Raw genomic sequence first — 20,094 nt, forward strand, 5'->3', positions numbered from 1 at the left:
TGGCGCAGCAGCCTCGGCCCTGGAAGCTCCCGGTGGCAGCTGGCGGTCCAGTCTGGCGCAGAGGATCCAGACGACCCCCAGTGGGCAAGGGGCTGGGCCGGAGCTGAGCTTCAGAGCTGCCAGGTTCTTCACGATGAAAGATCTTGGGATGCTTCTCTCTCCTCTGTGTATTGGGTTGGGCAAAATGTTCATTTAGTTTTTTTCTGTCTGATGGCTCTGTTAGTGCTTAGTTGTCTTTAACTTCATTTGAAACAATTTTGTTAAACTGTATTGTGACAGCTCTCATATCAGCATGCATCTTTTTAAAACTTATCAGAATTGATGAACTTTTGGAAGCCATTTTAATATTGAAGATGGAAGAAGATATGCAACATTTTTGACATATTATGCTTTATTATTTGAAGAACAGTAAAAACACAACTGAGATGCAAAAGAAAAAAAAGATTTGTGCAGTGTATGGAGAAGGTACTGTGACTGATTGAACAAGTCAAAGTGGTTTGTGAAGTTTCATGCTGGAGATTTCTCACTGGATGATGCTCCATGGTTGGTAGAGCAGTTAACATTGGTAGTGGTCAAACTGAGACATTAATTGAGAACAATCAACATTATACCATGTGGGAGATAGCCAACAAACTCAAAATATACAAATCAATAAAGTTATTGGTGAAAATGAAAAATGGGTCTTTTATTTTATGGAAAAAAACACACAGACATTTTGGCCAACCCAACGTCAGGGAGGAAGCCTCACTCATTCCCTCCTGTTAGCAAAATCATTGCTGACATGCTTGCTCTTCAACCTTCTGCTTCAGGCTCTTTTCTTCTTCATCCAGGGGATATTTGTGAGTCTCTTTTCCATCCTCCTTGTTGCTCAGCTGGTTGGTCTCTTGAATGTCCCTTCTCTACTCACTGTACTGCTATGAATATTGTTAGTTCAATGAAGGAATTAAAATGCACCAGCGGTTGTCAGGCATAGAGATGAATTGGCCTTACTATTTTGGATTTGGTTTGCCCTTGGCTTTCCTCACAGAGGTGCAGTCCCCATACTTTATCAAGGGCTGCCTCTTCACTGTCCTAATTCCTTTATTCATCATCAGTGTGAATGAAGCAAAGACCCCTGGCAAAACTTAGTTACACCTCTTCTCCTTGGTGGTTTTCTTAAGCAAGAGACTTTTCCACAGGATGGTCTACCTGCAGTCTGCCCCAAGTAGCTGAATCTCTGCAGAGAGGCTCCCTTCACTGCATTTGTCCCCTGCCAAACTAAAGGATGCTCCAGGCCACTGAGTCACCTACCATCTGGGGGGGGCGGGTAGCGGGCGGGGGTGAGTAGGATTGAAAGGAGGTTGTGCAGCTCTTTTCTTGTGTACCTCCTCCTCCAAGAAAGGCAGGACCCACACTGCCAAGGGCCCTCTGCATATTTCCTTCTCAGGAATTGGGGGTTTTGTTTCTGGTGCACATAAGGCACAGTCTTCCTGACACTGATATGTGGATTTTTAATGCCTGTGAGTCTGAAAGGGCCACAGGTGTTTCTGCAGCTCTTTTCTAGCATTTGCCAGCCCCCGTGCCTGGACTGATCAGAACACTTTTCTTCCCATGCCACTTACCCTCCCACCTCCCCTTCCTGCCTTCCACTACCCCTGGGTGAATAGACTTTGTAATTCTAGCTTTTGTATCTTGTGGACCTGTTATTTTTGTTGTTTTTCTATGAAGAGCATATATTGGATGTGGGAGGTAAAGGAGTATCTCAGTTGCTCCTGGCCACACCCTTTATAGCCATCACTGTCTTGTTCCCTGTGACGCAGGTTAGATTTTAGTCTCGCTGGCTCCACTGCAATAAAATAAAGCCTGCAGAGATGTGACAGGACAAGAGACCTCCCAGCCAGATCTGCTGGGTTTGAGAAGTGATCTTTCTTCTCCTTTAAAGGGGAATGCTGTTTTCACCGGTACATTTAAAGTTCCCCAACTGCAGGGAGGTACTGATTTTGGACAAGTGCCACTGCAACACAGGATGCTCAGAGTACTTGAACTTTTAAACTCTGCAGGTCTGAAATTTACTGTTGGCCACAGCTGGGTCTGTCTGGTGTTTAAAAGGAATGTTGGGTGCTGCAAATAGGAAGTGAAGGGGTAAACTTATGAAACCCATTAAACCTGTGATTGGTGTTTTTCTGTCATTCTAAAAAGACTAAATATGGGGGGAGGGGCAGATGTTAGAACACTTGTACAATTTTAAAATGTCATAATTAAATGTTAGCTGTTTTAAAAAAAAGAAATTGGAAGTTACTTTCTGTGATGAAAGTGTTGGTAGAGTTACTTTCTCGGAAAACAACAAAAAGGCATAGGAGAGTGAATGTTTTGTTCCTATGAACGAAAGGACAATGGTTAAAAAATTGAGAGTTTTTCTCAAAAGTTCTACCCTAAATATCCCCCTTTGATATAAGAGTTAACACCCTAAGATGTTTGGGGACAAATATTGTGCACTATTTCTGGTAATAGAAAGAGAAATGGTTTTGTGTATGTGTGTTTAAGTTTGAAGAAAATAGCCTTAGCTGGTGTGAGGACAATGTTTGGTTAGTTCTTGGTGTGCTTTGTGCCTGGCTCCTTCCTTCCAGGTGGGTTAAAAGTAAAATATGTTAATGTGGGGTTGGGGCCATAAAGGAAAATTTCATTAGATGTAAAACCAAAACATGGAAGCCATTCAAAAATGGCTTCTCTGCACTGGGCTCTCTAGGGCACTGTAGGGGGACGCACTTGGCTGAACTGCTCTCTTCACACTCAGAGTCCGTCAGACTTTTGACTTTGCAGCAGGATATTTGAGTCAATTAACTCGAGAGGATACCCCAGTATTCAGAAGCCACGGATTCCTGCCACAATGGGCTGGTAGAAGAGAAAGGCCATAATCCCACACTTGCTCTCAACGTTTAGAAGTGGGCCTTTGAATATTTTATTACTTCTCCCTCCCCACTTGAAACTTTTTTTCCAATAGCCTCAGGCATGATAATTTTTCTTTCCTTCCTTAGCGAAATCTATTGACATAATTATTAATTTAGGTTTTTGATTGCTCTCCTTTGAGCACCAGCGGATTCCTGTGGACTTAAGAGCTTGTGCGGTGTCAATATGTGCCTGTAATTTTAGACCTTCACAACATTAATCTCACGCTCAAGAGGCCTAAAACTCTTGGGTCTCTGTGTTAAAGGTACCTAGGGCCTCTATTATTTCTCATGATCATGCTAAGAGAGCTCAGACCACTTTCTGTGAGATCAAAAATAAAAATCAAAGAGTTGTTGGTATTATAAACCACACCTTTTCACATTTCAGTGGACAAAAGAGATTTCCTATGAAAACATGAGGTTAATGACAACAGAAGTCAATGATAACAAAGGATGGCTAACAAGGTGGAAACAAATAGTCAAGCAAAATAGGACAAAAAAAACATTTTTTTTCTTTTTTGGCAAATTCTCCCACAGATTTTCAACAAAGCCTGGAATTCTAGAACTTTAGAAGTGAAAAGGATCTTAGAGGTCACCAAGTCCAACTCTCTTGTTTCACAGGGGAGCACCACACTTCCTGGTTAACTTGCTTAATGTCTCCTCCCCCCGCCTTCTGCTAAAAGAATAATGTATATACAGAATGCACACATATTATGTATCAAACTCATTTCAAATGCATGAAGCTTGAGAGCGCAAATCTAGAACTAGCCCCAGGTGCTTTCCTGCAGAAGTTCCCTGCATTTACCATTCTGCAATTAACATGCTGTCACTTCTCAACTCAAGGTGGTGTACAGGCATACTTCGTTTTGCGCTTTGCTTTATTGTGCTTCACAGATACTGTGTTTTTTACGACTTGAAGGCAAGACCCTTCACCAGCAAAAAGATTAACAACTTGCTTTATTGTGATAGAAAGTCGCTTTATAGCAGGGCCCTGGAACCAAACCTCCACTATCTCCAAGGTATGCCTGTATTCCATTTACTCAATGCCTACTCCACACCGGGTCCCCACACATACACTAATATTCAACCCTTAATATCTCTGCTGAAGGAGACTTTTTTATTCCCATTTACACATGTGGAAAATGAGGTGTGAAGAGGTTAAATCATTTGTCCAAAATCCCATAGGTAGTGCTGAGATTCCAGCCAAATCTATCTGGTGAAATCCCTTATTATAACTGCACTGCCTCTTAAGTGTATTGTAAAATCATGCTTATATATGCCTTTCTGTTGATGGAGGTGCTTTCTGAGGATGTTTTAGGTGGGGTGTAGAAATGTGTCCCTAACCAGCTTTATATTGGGGTCAGGTTGATGAGGGCCAGCTTGACAACCACAACGAAGCTGCCCTTCAAAGACAGGATTGAAGTGATTGTCTCCAATGAGATTCCCTTTAACAAGCCCATTCTCTGAGCTCTGGGAGAAGAAGAAGGGGAACCAAAGATTTTCAAAGTTTTAGAGCAAGAAGAAACCTCAGAAAGCCCCTCTAAAACCCTCAATAAATCCATGAGGAAACTGAGATGCAAAGAAACTGAGACTTGCCATCATCTTTAGATGAAGACAAGATGAGTGAGTAGATTGGCAGGGAAAGTCAAGCGAAGACAATTTCACATTTACTGAGCACTTACTGTGTACCAGGTTCTGTGCCAGGGGCCTTTTGAATATCATTTCCTTTCATCTGTCTCCCTCACTGAGGGCGGGGATCCTTTCCACGCTGTTTAGTGATGCACCCTTGGCAGCCATCACAAATGCTCAATAAGCACAATTGACACTTTGAACACAGTAATGAATGAATCCCTCACCAACTTCAAGGAGAGTCTTATCTTCACTTTACAAGTGAGAGTACTGAGGTTCAGCGGCCCAAAGTGGCTTACCCAGGTTCACAGAGTTTTTCCAGAGCCCACAGCTCCCTTGCACACACATTAACATAGAAAAGATTCATCTCCAAGCATATAAACAGACGTGAATATCAACTTGCACTTCTTCTCTCCCACCTCTTAGCAAGATCTGGAGAACAGAGACTGGAGTGAGGCCTGTTAGTCCTACAACATCATTATTCTCACAGGACATATTGGGATCCATTTACAGTATGCTGTGAGGTATCATAAATAATTAAAAGAGAACTGCACATCTTAAAATAAATGAGCTCCATACACTTCAACATGATGCAGCCTTGGCTTTCTACTTTTTCTTTTTTTTTCCAGCTGTCTCTGATGTGCACCCTGGTAGTCATTAGTCAGGACCATTTGTAAGATTTTCCTATGTCATGGGATGTCTGGTCATTTTTTATAGAGATTATTTCATGGAGCTCACTGCTTTTGTACATTGTGATATTCCTAATGACACTGTAACCAACAACTGTTAGCATTGTCAGCCCAGCATTTTTTCTTCTCTACTTCTTCTGATTATGTCACCTTCTTTCCTTCGGGGAATTGTCCCCAACACACATACTTCCTTGTGATTTTGATGAGGCACTCTGGCAACTTATGCTAACTCCCAGCCAAAACTTTGGGTATGTGACCCAAGTCTGGTCTATTAGAATCACTTATTCCCGCTGGCCACTGTGATGGGTCCAGAGAAGGTCAAATGCCTCAAGGTAGGCCTGAGATTTTATACGTGGCTACCTCACACCCCCAATATCGTGCCCTCCCACCGTACTGCTCTTAGCACCACCACACTGCCAAGTAGAGAAAAGCTGTACAAAGTAAAAGCGAGTATGGTCAGGGCACAAAGAGCAGCAGAACTTGGAGATGGACAGAAGGAGGAACTACGGGCATAAGAGTTTACATGATTTAAGGTTCTATGACTTAAGCTCCTGGGAAACCTGACGCCAGCTCTTCTTCCGGACTATTCTGTCAAATAAACCAATGTTTCCTGTTTTAAGTAAACAACTTTGAAATGGTTTCTATCACTTGAGCTAACAGACATCTAACACATTATCAACAGCAAATGGGAATTTTACCACTGGTGTTGGGAACTAAACAAAATGGCAACTCTGCTACGAAATCATTGCCCTGAGGGTGGCAGGTCCTGAGCAGCCCCCTGATATCCCACCCAGTGACAGCATGTTGAGGTGCACTGTGCCTCAAGCTAAGACCAGCCCCTCAAGTGCCAACCCCAGCTCCGCCTGTGTTCAGTCCCTGCCTCCTCCTTGCAGCTTTTCACGCTCGCTTTTCTCTGTAGCTCATGGCTCCGCTGTGCATATGCAGTCTCTTCCCAACACACACAATGAACTGGGTTTACTCACCTTCATCAGTTTCCTGTTTTACAGAAGACAGCCCAGTACCGGGCACAGAAGGTGATTGTTCAATGCTCATTGGCCACACTAGACTCAGCTCAGAGGTTGGGGTGGAGAGGGCCTAAGGACAGTGTCTTTTCCCAGGCTCCAGAGTCCCTGTGCAAGACAGTGACACAGACTCTGGAGCCAGAGGCTCACAGCTGGCTCCCACATTCAATGGACGTGGATCTCGGACAAGGCACTTACTCCCAGAATCTTAAGTCTCATCTGTAAAATAGGAACAATAACCATTTTTTTTTTTTGCAGATTTGTGGAGTAGAGAAGTGATAACATATGCCAATGAGGTAGCCCAGAGCCTGGTATGTAGGAGGTGTTCAAAAAATAGTAGTAGTTCTGGCACTTCTACCTTACCTGAAGATGGCCGAATGATTGATGGGGACCTTGTGGCCACTAGGGCGGTGAGTTGTCTCGTGCAGCGTTAGACAGGCAAGACCAAATTATGAAGTGGAAGTCACTTTTCACTGTATATCTCTGCCACTCATTAATTCGCCCCCCTTCTCCTTGTTTACTGTTCATCTCTAAGAGCTTTAAGGATATTCTGGGGTCTCCCAGATTCAAAGAACATGCCACCTACTCTTTTATAGGCCTCCCTTCTCCTAACCCAGCTAACCATTGCCTCTCTCTGTTAGTCAAATGAATGAATGAGGCTTCTGTGGTCTCTATTGCTAAGGAATCCACTCTTTTCAAATATAGTTGCATCTTAGTGGGGAAATTTTGCAGTCAAAATGCTTGAATCCAGGTGTTCCCAACATTTTGACCACTCATAACACCTTATATTATTCTCTCTTGTGGATAATATATATTGAAATTTGTATCTTCTCTCAAGGGTATAGTTTATTTAATAAAATTAATTCTTCCACTTTATTTAAAGTATAGGAATGGTTGTCTTTAGGGCTTAATCCACCAACGTGATATAGCCAACGGCATTACATTGAGTGAGTTCGTTTCAGGCCAAAGCAAAGAAATTTGAAGTTTTAATTAGCCTGTTTATGATTCTGGCTGGATTGGTTGGAATACTGAAAATAATCCAAGAAGCCCCATCACAACCATTCTGAGGGACGTCCCTATTTTACCACCCCTCGCCCAGAAAAGCTGTCATTTCTGGTACCAAGCCCAGGAGAGGGCTGGCCCTCGAGTCCCTCACATCTCACCTCCTAGGTGGTCCCTGTGTTGACTGTTACCAGCCCCTGGGGCTCCCTCTGCCTCCTCCTCATCCAAGCTCTCTTTTCTATCAGTTCAGCTGGGCCTCAGAGTACAATGTAAATCATGCAGAACACTGTTTCTAGCTGTTCCACATACCAAAGTATTTCTGCACGTTCCTAATTGGGCTTGATTTGGACCATGAAATTCCTTAAATCTGACTATATGTTTTCTCCCACCCATAAGATTCATAGGGGGAAGGATGATTTATTTGAAATAAGCATCTCTTCCTCTGTTTCATATTTTTCCTTCCCCTGCCCCACAGCCACCACTACCCCACCCACCTCACTGCCCTCCAGGGTGAAGAAGTCCTTTAAAGGGATAGGAAATTATGCATTTTGCAGACAGCAGCCTCCAAGTTGGGCCTAAGAAGCCATTCACCAACCACAGGCCTGTGAAAGAAGCTTGGATTCCTTCAGAAAGAAATCTCTTCCACTTGCCAGCTCCTGCTCCCTAGGTGCTTCGTCCTACCTTTGCCTCTTCTGTGGCCCTTACCAGACTTGGTTTCCTGCCCACACACTTTCCTGTTTAGGTAGTAAAACATGGCTGGATAATAGAAAATGGTCTCCATTTTAGGCACGTGGTACCAGAACTTTTGGCCCTGCCATTGACCTTATCTTGCTCTTAGGTCTCCCACCTTCCTTGGTGAATCTCCTCACCCTCTTGAGGGGAAGCAAGGGCCAACCCCCTTTCTTCCACTGCAGAGCAGCCATGGAGTAGCCCTTAAAAGAGGCCCTGCCAAGTTATTGCTCCCCAGGTCCCTGAGCCAACCAGGCAAGGACATAGGGAGGTGGAGTCACGAGGGCAGCGGGGGCCAGGCCTGGTCTTCAGTGTGCCCCGGGTCCCGCCTGTTATCCAGGCTGGCTTCTTTACCTCTCCATCAACTCTGTGAGCCCCTGGATTCCTGCCAGCAAATTCCCTTTTTACTTCAGATGATCTTGGTTGGCCTCTGAGGACTGCAGCCAAGAGCCCTGGCTGACTCTGGTACCAACCTCATGGTGAATGAATCTTGGGATCAAGGAGATATAATAGTATCTATTTGTGGTGGCTCTGCTGCCAGCATTTCTGGCTCTGTGGTTCTGCTGTTTATTGCATATGTAACTAAAAGGCTTAGCATTCTAATACAATGAATTGGAATAAGATGGCTAGAGAAAGATCGGGACAGTATTGGAACAGGGAACAAACAATTCTAAAAGGTCTAGTTGTGCAACTTATTTTTCAACATCAAATCTAAACATCATAATCATAGCATTTGGGGACAGCTAAAATGATTGATTTTGCAGAAAATATTTGTTGTTTAATTACAGGATCATATGGGTCTTTGGCAACCAACAGATGCCAAAACAGACTTTAAGCACCAGCTTGAGAAACTTGTGATTTGCTTAGTGTGTTTTTAATTTAAAGCATATGGCTTCATATTCAACTGCAGTGTCCAAAATGAAGACGTTAGTAATGAATCACTCTATTGGAGAAAACGCAGTGTTCCCGGACCTGCTCTTTTAGTCTGTGTACTCAAATGGTTCTGTTTAGAGGCATAAACACGAAGCAGCTCTCCCTGTTTTCGCTGGGTGTTCCTGGGATGCATGCGACATCAAAGGGCCTCACAGACGAATTCCCCTGCCATGTTCAGTGCTCGGCACCAGGGCCCACCTCCATCTGAGCAAACAGAGCACAGTTAGGTCACTGGAGGGTAGAAGGACCGGAAATGCCATTTACTTCATGACAGCTTTTCTTTTTTTAGTCTACCAGCCTTGTAGCCTAGTCTGAGGCTTCATGACCCTTGGGGAATGCGTCCATCCTTGTGAAAATTTGGAACTGCAGCGCTTCTTCCAAGTGCCGTGTTTGCGGCGGCAGCCTCAGTCCACTGAGACTGCATGTAATCCACCTGCTGATGAGGGATGGAGGTTGAACTAGTGGAAAGAACCTGGGCTCTGGAGTCAAATTTGAATCACCTGGCTATTTTCTGGGACTGCAAACTTGAGAAATGTTTCAGTTTCCCTTTTCAAATCTGTAAAATGGGGATAAAAATGTCAATCTTACGGGGTTGTTAGGACAATTAAATAAAATCACCCATGTCAAAGCTGTAAGTTCAGAATCTAGTACATACGAGCCATTATAACAGAATTAGGTATTATTTTAATTATTATTAAAGGCAGGACCCATTTCATCTCTGCGCCTTTGCCTGAAATCATGCTATGTCTTTGCTTAAATTCAATACATATTTAATAAAATGTCTACTGCAGCTGGGTCCTACATTTTAGGCACTTTTACCTTCTTCTCAGGGTGTTGTGTTGCTTGGAAAATAGATTTGTATTTCTCTACTTATTCTATATTTCCACTCATTCTGGCTTTATCTCACCCTATAAGACTTTCTCCCACATTTCCATGTCATGTTCTTAGTCATCCTCTCTCTCCTTACTGCCCAGTAGAAAGGACTACATCAAGCTAAAGCACATAATTCTGTGAGTACTGGGAGCACCCATTTGGCCATACTCCAGGTAATTGTGGCTGCCTTTACATCAAAAGAGAGGCATTCAGAAAGTGTGCCCAGTCTGCTTTATTTTCTGGAGACAGCTCTGAGCAGGAAATCTCCTCCTCTCAAAGATTTGTAATAGCTCTTGATACATTAGGCATAGTGATCTGTTCAATATAGTTGTTACAAATATTTTTCCACTTTATTGTTTCCCTTTTCATTTTATTTTGCGTTCCTTTGCTCTTTTATTTCTTTTTTTATCTATTTTTCTGCTAAAGGGATTTCCTTCCCCCCCCCCCCCCAATTTTAATGTGGTCAACTCAGTTTGGTTTTTTTTAAGAATAGTGCCTTTGGTCTTATGCTTAGAGAGCTCTTTCCCACATCGCTAATTATGTATTCACCCACATCTTTTATCATTTTTAGAACTGTTTTACACATAAACTCATGAATAGTCATTGTTGACTATTTTCCTTTCTTGGAGGTCTTGCCTTGCTGCCTTATGAGGATGGTGGTTCAGGGAAGGCACCAGTCAGAGGATGCAAACGCAGCCCTTTCACTGAGCAAAAGAAAAGTCTGAAGACAATCGCTTCCTTGTTTAAATAGAGTTTCATGATTTATCATGACACACTTTTATGGTTTAGCCTCTTAATTGTGCTGTCTTCTGCATTTGCAACAAAATTTTGAAAGCAGAGTGAAACCCTCTTAATTACTGGCATTTGTCTTACTTCTCAAGGGTGCCGGTACAGAGAAAAAGGGTTAAGGTTCCCTTTTTGTTTCTGCTGTTCGCACTCCAGCCGAAGTTTTCATCACCTCAGCTTGGACTGCTACAGTGTCCTTGCTGCTTCTCCCTTCCGTCCCTCCTCTGATTCATTCTACATGCCACTGCTCATTAGTGTATGTCATCCTTATCAGAGAAGCCTCCACGTCTCTCCAGGGCTCACAGATAAAAGACAAAATCTTACAGACTGACTTCCAAACGTTCACAACCAAATTTTATTTTATGTGTTCCCACAAAATCTCTACCTCCCTGCCCCTGAACCCACTTCCCAACCAGTGGCGATCCTAGGGGAAGACTGTGAGCACTTTGCTTCCTTAATACATTAATTAGGTCTATGAAAATCTCCCCCAAAGAAAGGTAGTGGTATTGTTTAAAAGTGAAAATATTAATTGTCCATATAATATAAAGTGTGAAAGAAAGCATCTTTAGAAAATTTGCCTTTTGAAACATCTAACAGCACATTGTCCAGTAAAGAACAAAACACTATGTACTTGCTATAGGAGCTATTTGAGAGACTATCTCATATTTCTTTATTCTAAAGCATTGTTTTTCTAAATGTCTTAAAACTTTCGTATTTGTTCTCTGCTTATTATTCCTTTGGCTTATGCTTATTATTCCTAAAGGCTAGGGTTGCTGATATCCTCAGATGTCAGGTAAAAGAGCCGTCTTTCTTATCACTATGAAAATAGTAGTTATTCCCAATCTAACCCTCTTTGGAATTTGGGATAACAGCTGTTTAATTAATATTGGGTAAAGGTTTCATGTAATTGCTTAAGAATTTTTAATGTTTTTTAAACGCTAAGAAAAATCTACATGTTTATCAATAGAAAATGTGTTAAATGATGGCACAGCCATTAAAACTTAATCCCATGAATCCACAAGAAAGCTATATTCATGTTTTTCTGTGGAACAGTCCCCGTGTTATATTGAAAGGTGAAAAAGGCAAGGCACAAAATGTAGAAATTACATTTGAGGGATGGAGGGGCGGGTAGTTTTGCTTTAAGGAGAAGAGCCACAGCCTTGGGCTATTTTACCCGATACCTTAACACCCGTGGCTTCCTCTGCAGCAAGGGTTGGGGGTCTGGGGAGTACTTGCTGTTCATTCCTGCTGTTTTTCTTCTTCTTCTTCTCCTCTACCTGAAGTATGTGCACTTTTCAATTAAAATGTTAATTAAACATTGTTTTGACTAAAATCTGTAAGGAAATGTTACTCTCATTTAATAGCCCTTAAGCTAAGAGGGAAGTGAATGGTGCCAAGAGATGCAGAAACCAACTAGGTCAGTATTTTTGGAGTTAGAGGAAAAAAATTGAACCCTCTTAAACAAAAGAACATTCTTCAATGATTGCAAATTTTTCAGGACTTAAAAGACAAAATAAGATAAAGCAAGAATTGAAAAGCTATGCTTATTAAAGTGACTCCAACAGACTCCTTCCTGAAATACAGGGAAAGAAAATGGCAACGGTGACACTTGAGGAATGTGGTAGTTCAGGAAGAGGCCACATAAAGCAGGTGGGCAAGGTTCTAACTGGTTTGCTAGTTCTCAAGTCCTGTTTTTGCCAGTGGTAGAAAATAGTCCAGTAGGAACCGGGTAAACTCAGTTACCTCCAGGATTTTTCACAGTCTCTCTTTAATAAAAACTGTTTAATTCCAGGCTCTCCTCCCTCACCCTTCTTCTCTTTTCCCCTTCTTAGCCAAATTTTAAAACATTTTTGCTATACCTATGGCTTATATTTTCTCCCCCCACAGAACCCACTAGGCTCATCACTCTGCTGAAACACACTTGTCAGGGTCACTGAACACCTCCAGGCAGCCTGATGCAGAGACCTTCTCTGTTCTTTCCCTCGTTCCACCTCTCATGGCCTTCGAAAGCTCTTCCCTTTCCTCAGCGTCTGTGCAGACTCACCCTCCTGGCTTTCTCCCAGCCTCATGGCTGCTCTTTGTTTCCTACTCAAACCTCTCCATGCTAGATAGAGTTCCTCAGACATTTGAGAACCTTTTTCCTTCTCCCTCTACATGTGTTCCCCAAACCTGAAATGCCATTGATATGTTGATGATTCTCCAGTTAATACGTGCAGCCCAGATTGTTTCTCTGGATTCCAGGCATGCTTTCCACTTGACATTTCCACTCAGATGTTTCCCAGGCATCCCTTGCTCACCATGCCCAAAGCTGAACTCTTGATTTCCTCACAGCCTCGGGAGCCTTCATCTTCCCTTGGTGTTCCCTTTCTCAGTAAATGGCCTGCTGTCTGCTCAAGCACCCAAGCCAGAAATCTGCAAGTTATTTTTGATCGTTCCCTGTCTCTCGCCTTTCACATCCAATCCATCAGTAAATTCTGTTTCTGACTTCTAAACATACCTTGATTTTGTCCACCTCTCTTTCTTCACCACCGCAACCTGGTTCAGACAACCGTTGCCTCTGCCCTGAGGCAGCCTCCTCACTGGCCTTCTCGCTGCCACTCCTGTGCCTCCATAGGGATGGGACTCCCACCTGCGATAATAATCTTTGGTAAAAAAAATAAACTGTCTCATGTCTTGTTTCTTCCCATTCTCCTTCACTAGCTTCCCATGGACTTAAAATAAAATTCAAATTCCTTCCATGGCCATCAAATCCCTGCACGACCTGTCCACAGCCTATTTCTCCCACTTTATCTCACGTTCCCTTTTCCCACTGCAGCCCAGCCACACTGGTTAGAACTGATCTGCCCGGAAGACAAGAGTATAGCGTGTGCAGCTGCTCTTCCCTCAACCTGGGATGCTCCCCCATGCACAGTTTTACCTGACTTCGCGTGGCTGGCTCTTGTCATTCTTCAGGCCTCAAAATAACTGTTACCTCCTCAGAGGGGCTATCTTCTACTATCGTATTTTTCAGTTCCCTTTCCAACATAATTCTGACTTAACATAACGTCTTTGGTTCTTTACACTTAATCGTAATTTGTGATGATTTACCTTAGAATTGAACTCCATCAGCAGGAAGAATGACATCTCCATGAAGGCAGAGACTGTGTCTGTCTTGCTTACCAATACATCCCTGGGAACTGACCATGGAAGATGCTCCATCAATTATTGATATCACTATGGATTTAGGAAAGTGAATTTTTTGCAACCATTTGTCTAACTCTGCTGTGATGTTCCTTATAAAAAGAAGATAAAAATAATAAATATGTTCTTCTCTTAATAAGCAATTATAGTTTGAAAGGAAAAGTATTCATGAGTAGAAATTTATATTTCAATTGTTCTCAGTTATAAGTTGAAGCATATGAGATTGCTACTGTTAGATCATTCTTTACTACCAAATGGCAGTTTCACAAGGTGCAAAGTAATAACCAGTTAAATACAGTGTACATATTTAGTTTAAGCTGTTTTGTCAGGAGAGATTGAGTTACGCTGCAGAAATAAACAATCCTCACATCTTAGTGGCTTACACCCACAAAGGCTTATTTCCTAGTCATGCCTCTCCACTGTGAGTCGGCTGTGGCTCCGGTCTGCGTCACCTTCTCTCCAGAGCCCAGGCTGATATTGTAGCGGTTTTCATCTAGATCATCACTGGTGGCTGTGACAGGGACTTGGCAAACCAATTCTAGTTTCTACCTAGCAACACACACCTCCTTTTGAGATATGTGTATTTCACTGGCCAAAGGAAGTCATATGACCACTCTTGTGTTCAGCAGGGTGGGGAATATAAATCTTTTTTCTGGGAGAGGCACGTTAGGGGTAACAACAGAAATATTTACTATAAAGTAATACAACCTACTGCAGTGATCCTGCGAAGCTAATGCTTTAGGTATCTGACAGCAGGTACCTAAATTTCAGGTATATATCCTAGCAGTAAATAGGACTTGGTTTATGCCATTTGACCTCTTTGTAAAAGCAATATTATATAGTAAAAATACCTACATTAGTGTTCTGACTTGCCTGTGTCATTTTATAAGTAATAATGTGGGTTTGTTGTATTTAACCGAAGCTCTAGGTTAAGGCACAATGCTTATGGAAATCAGGAATATAAAGAGTGACAGAAAAGTTTCTACTTTGCTTGCTGATTTGAAAGATTTGTTTTTGTGAAGAGGAAATATCATTGGGGTCATTGACTTTTGATGTACTGTTTTAGCCTTGTACACCTTTAAAATTACCTATAGACAAAATACAAGCACGTTTAAGAAGGTGTTTGAAATTTCTGAACAGGTGCATTTCTGGAGGCTTTCTGTTGTACTAAGTGAATCTAACAATAAGATTACAGGCACTACATTGGTGTGAGAACATACAGGTTCTGGGCTAATTTTATTACTTACTATATATTTTCTCTTTCTAAAAGATACAGATATTTATAGTGTATTCGTTTCAGACTTCTCAGTACAGTTCATGGGCTATAAAAGAACTGATAATAAATGGACATTAAAAGGATGGCACTTGGTAAACATTGCTTTGAGTTCCCACTGGGATTATCCAAGATGGAAGGATCCAAAATTCACTCAGAGAAGTTTGCTTAAGAGGTAAACAGCATTTCTTACACCTTCACTTTTCTTTCTCCAGAACCACTTCATACGCTTATTACTCTCTAAATTATCCTTAACATAAAAGTTCTTGGAAAGATATCACCCAGTAGGGAAAACAAAACCCCCCAACTTTTCTTATGGCCTCAGTGTGTGCTCCTACTGGCTCATTCAAACCTGAAGGTTTTTTTGGTTTTGGTTTTGGGTTTTTTTTTTCCTCAGTGCTCCCAGCCTCTCATGAAATTAACCATTGATCTGAAAGTCAGAGATGCAAATCCAGAGAATACTGGAAGCAGTCCAAGGCCCACAAATAAAAAGTTAATTACCTAAGGAAAACTACAAGAAAGACTTTTGTTTTCCACCAAAATCTCCTCCCCAGGCTGTTAGCTATGTCGTACATGGGCCCGATCGATACATTAGCGCTTGAGAACCAAAGTCCCTTGGAATAAATTAATCTGTCAGGGAAAGAAATAAACAAAGAACAAATTAACATGTTTTAAGACATTGCTTAAATTTTCATAAATATAGACCTTGAGATGGGATGATGAGTTCCCAGGAGCCAGAGCTAATATTTGGCTGTAATTAAGAGTTGCTCTTTCATGTTTCATCTGATGTAGGTGGGAAATTGCCCACGTGCTTGCTGAGTTCCTTGCTCATGCTTCCGCACAAATGCCTCTGTTTACTTCGTTAATAAGAAATGGATATCTCACAAACTACACTGGCACACTGAGCTTGTTTTACCTCTAACTGATATTAAAATAATGAAATGCTTTAGATATACACAGGCACAATACAAGCAGGAATTCCTTCAGGTATCTCCACTTTTAGTGGCTCAAAAGGACCTAATGACCTAATCCATGACAGACCAGATCACATGCCAGAGGTCTAAGCTTTGCAGACAAAGGACCCCACTGTGTACCCCACTGAGTGCAGGTGTGAAACACAATGCTGATGATTAACAGGAAGAGCAATAACATGTAAGTTACTCATCTGTAAGGACTATGTAAGCACTCATTTAGAGTCAAGAACCAGAAATCCACCTCAAACTAGCTCAGACCAAAATGCAATTTATTGGCATTCAAACAATGGCATTAGATCTCTATCTCTCTCTTCATTTCTGTTTTTTTAAAATATTTTTTATTTATTGACTGTAGAGAGATTACAGAAGATTCTGTCCAGAAGGAAGCGGGTGGGGAGGAGAGAGCAACATCGATTTGTTGTTCCACTTATTTATGCATTCACTGGTTGCTTATTATATGTGCCCTGACCAGAGATGAAACCTGCAACCTTGGCATATCAGGATGATGCTCTAACCAACTAAGCTACCTGGCCAGGGCTCTCTTCATTTCTCAGCGCTGCTTAGCCCTTTCAGGCTGTCATTTTTAATGTTGCTAAAGTGGCCACTGCTAGCCCTGAGCCTATCTTTTTGAAGTAGAACTCCAGATCCCAAAGAACCAAGGGCTCTTTCTCCTCCAGTGTCCATGTCTCAGGGCTCCTAGAGGAAATCCAGTCCTGCCCGGTGTGTGTGCCCACCTCTGAACTAATCACTGTGGATGGGGAAGGGGACCTGTGCCAGGCCAGGCCTGGGCCACACGTTCAGCCTTATTTGGGGAAGAGGGAAGGGAGAGCAGATGAGCCACATTCAAATACCTGGAAATGTGTTCAAAGCAGAGGGACAGAACAACCAATACTCACCTGGAGAATTTTATTTCCATCATATTCATCAAGCTCAGTTGCTGACTGTAGCAAATGTTCAGAGGAGGAGGCCATGACAAGACCTCTATTATTCTACAGCAAGTCTAAGCTCTGTGTACAGAATTATTACCTTTTATCAGGGGGTCAGTGACTGTATATCAGGTTCTAAATATAAACTCTCTGTAAGTCTTGAGTAGCAGAACTGAAACACCTACATACGTTCCTTTTTCCAACTATGGTCACTTTCTCAAATAACTTTCTTTTTACTTCCCACTATATAAGTATTATTCTACTTTATGGAATGTATTTGCACTAAATATACTGTTACTTACTATTACTAAATCATTCCCAGGAAAAAGAAACAGAACACAGTACTTTTTTATCAGCTGAGAACTTTTAAAATGTTAATTTCTTATTTGAATAATTTCATAACTCAGCACTCTTGAGGATATTGCATTTGGGTAGTAGATAAAAAAGGAATTTCATATTTTGATGTGAGAAGCCAGTTCTAATTATTGACCAATTATATATTATGAAGCTAATTTATATAATTTTCAGTATATGGACACAAAGCCGAAAACATACTCTTCAAAACTATACTATCATAGAAAAGAAACTAAAGTTTCTGAAGCAAGTAGTTGCAAATCTGGGAGACCAGGAAGAGTGAGTGAGTCTACTTGTCTCTTTAGGAGGCAGGATAAAGACAGCTTTCACTCTACTGACCTTCCTGTAGGACTCACAGATTAACCCCAGCTGACAGCAGGGTAAATTCATCAGGACTAGAGACAAACCATGCTCTGGAATGGATAGAATTAGCAGATCAGCACTGTCGGAAATTAGATGAGGCACCGTCTTGATCCTTATAAAGCATGGATTTGGCTGATTAAGAACACTCTGCCTCAAAACAACTTATATAACATCATATAGAACCAATACAGTTAACCCATGATTAGAAAATCTTGTTTAAAGAATCTATCAATAAGTGGTATGTCTTAAATGATCTTGCTTTTTTTGTTTATTTTTCTAAAGGGCAAGGCCAAACTCATTTAGCAAAATAGAATCAACAACAACCACCTCCTGGAATAACATTTATTTGCAACAGAATTTCACCATTTGCACAAAATGGGAGTGTCAAGCACAGAGGGATGAAAGGGAGTTTGACAAATTAGAAATGGAATCAGGAATATAGTTCAGTATTTTCTCTTTGAGATCTCCATTCCTGGAGATGGGAGAGGACAAGGCAGAAGAATTCAAAAACCTTCTACTACTGTGTTCAATAAAGTAACAACAACAACAAAAAAAGATGGTACACTAAAAAGACCAGCAGCAGTAATTTATAAATCTTTGAAAATAGTAACCATGGATATAGCACAATTAATTTCCATATACCCTCCCTTGTTTATAGGAAAGTTGTCAGATTCTCTCTTCCTGTAGCTTCAAAAAAGGGCTTATGGATTTATTTTGCTTTGCTGCAAAGAATGTACAAGACTGAAGCAGGGTTTTTTCCTCCTCTGTGGACCTCCATCCAAATGTGCACATTTCAAATTTCTTGAATCAGTTTTTGAATTCCCTTTCTTTATTTGCCCAAGAATTCTTCTTAAAGAGGAGAAAAATATGTTGTCCTGAGCATCCTAGTGGATCTCCAGGCCAGCTCTTGTGGACACTGAGATAGTCCCACCCACGTAGCAACACTGGACTACTGCTGGGTGACACCATCCATTGACGTCTGGGCTAAGCCGTCCCCTCCTTACAAAGCTGCACCTCCACCAGTTAGCGTAGACATTAATGTGTCCTGTCTGTTACCTAGTCCACCCTTTGGTCAAGCCCCTATGAATCCAAAACTTTTACAGAGAAAAGCATCTGCCTGGCCAGGGGAGACTGGTAGGACACGGGCCACCCTGGTAGGCATCTGCATCAGGGTTTTGTGGGGCTGGGGGTGTCATCAGACCTTGGGAAAGGAAGTCCAGCGGAGTCAGTACTCAGGGCCTCAGGGACAGTGGATTAGTCATTGTACCCTACCCTACTGTTTCTTTTTTAATAACCTTCCCTTTCTAACATATATACCAAATTATTCATTATGCTTATTGTTTATGTCTCCCACCACCGGCTGGTGAGCTCCTTGAGGACAGAGATCTTTGTCCACTGCCACAGCCCCAGTGCCTAGAACAAGGTCCAGGAAGGATAGGCCCTGAACAAAACTGAATGAGCAGTAAGGAACAGATTTCACCATCAGGAGAAAAGGACACACTGCCCCACACTCGGCCATGGATCCAGGGCTAGAAGGAGTCACAGCTCTGAGCACAGCATGGCACATGACATTTGAACTCATCCCGCCACGCAGAGCCTGGTGGCAGGCCCTGCTGGGGGGGGGGGGGGTGCCGTGTTTGTGAAATGAGTGAGGGAGCGTGTTAAATACTTCAGAACACCAACAGCCCTTCCTTAGCAGAGCATGACACAAGTACCTGATATCTTCCTTCTCACTTTACAGAAGACTCAATCACTGTCTTTTAGGACTGAAAGCTCCCACAGGCTGGGTGCATGAGAAGGCACCTGTCCTTGGTAAGGGCCGAGGCCCATGCAGAGCAGCCGGGACCAGGACACCACCTCAGGGCAGCCAGAGCAGATGAATCTGGTAATGGGGAAGAAAGGGCCACAGTCTCTCTCTCCATCATCTGGACTTGTTTAGTAGCCTCCCGCCTGCTCTCACCCCCAGTTTTTTCAAACTTTCACCCACTGGTCTGTGTACCAACACTAACTGACTACTGTTAATCTCACTCCCATACATAGTGATTACTTTACAGAAGCATGGGAACAACCTCTTACCAACTTTTGTTTTGGAGTGCTGAACCATCCAGCCTGCTGGCACTTAGCTTCCATCCTGTCGGGGAGCTGAGTTCACATTGACACTAATAGGACTTCACAACAGTGGCTGTTCCATTTGATACCGTAAGCTGGGTTTCCCCAGCAAGCTTTGCATGTTGGTCACCACTGGCCACTGCCCAACACTCAGATGACTCTAGGCACCCCATGGTTTCATTGACTATTCCACTGTTTTCTGGATTTCCTTTCCTTTGACCCATCCCTTCTACTGGCTACCGTTTTCCCTGATGTCATCTTGAGTGGAGTCCTATCCAGCAGGACTTGAGGGTAAGAGAGTGGGTAGAGGTGGAATCCACATCCTGCT

The 20,094-nt window shown here is 42.3% G+C and overlaps 1 protein-coding gene and 1 pseudogene across 1 annotated transcript in view; both read left to right on the top strand.

Annotated features, from left to right (window-relative positions):
* Positions 1 to 20,094, top strand: part of MYO3B (myosin IIIB) — a 389,700-nt gene that overhangs the window by 347,216 nt on the left and 22,390 nt on the right. The gene's annotated exons all lie outside the window — the stretch shown is intronic.
* LOC129061857 (etoposide-induced protein 2.4 homolog) lies at positions 663 to 1,281 on the top strand (annotated as a pseudogene).

Source organism: Pteronotus mesoamericanus, unplaced genomic scaffold, assembly GCF_021234165.1.
Source record: "Pteronotus mesoamericanus isolate MK-2021 breed Mesoamerican mustached bat unplaced genomic scaffold, CSHL_Meso_final scaffold_651, whole genome shotgun sequence".
Lineage (NCBI taxonomy): Eukaryota > Metazoa > Chordata > Mammalia > Chiroptera > Mormoopidae > Pteronotus > Pteronotus mesoamericanus.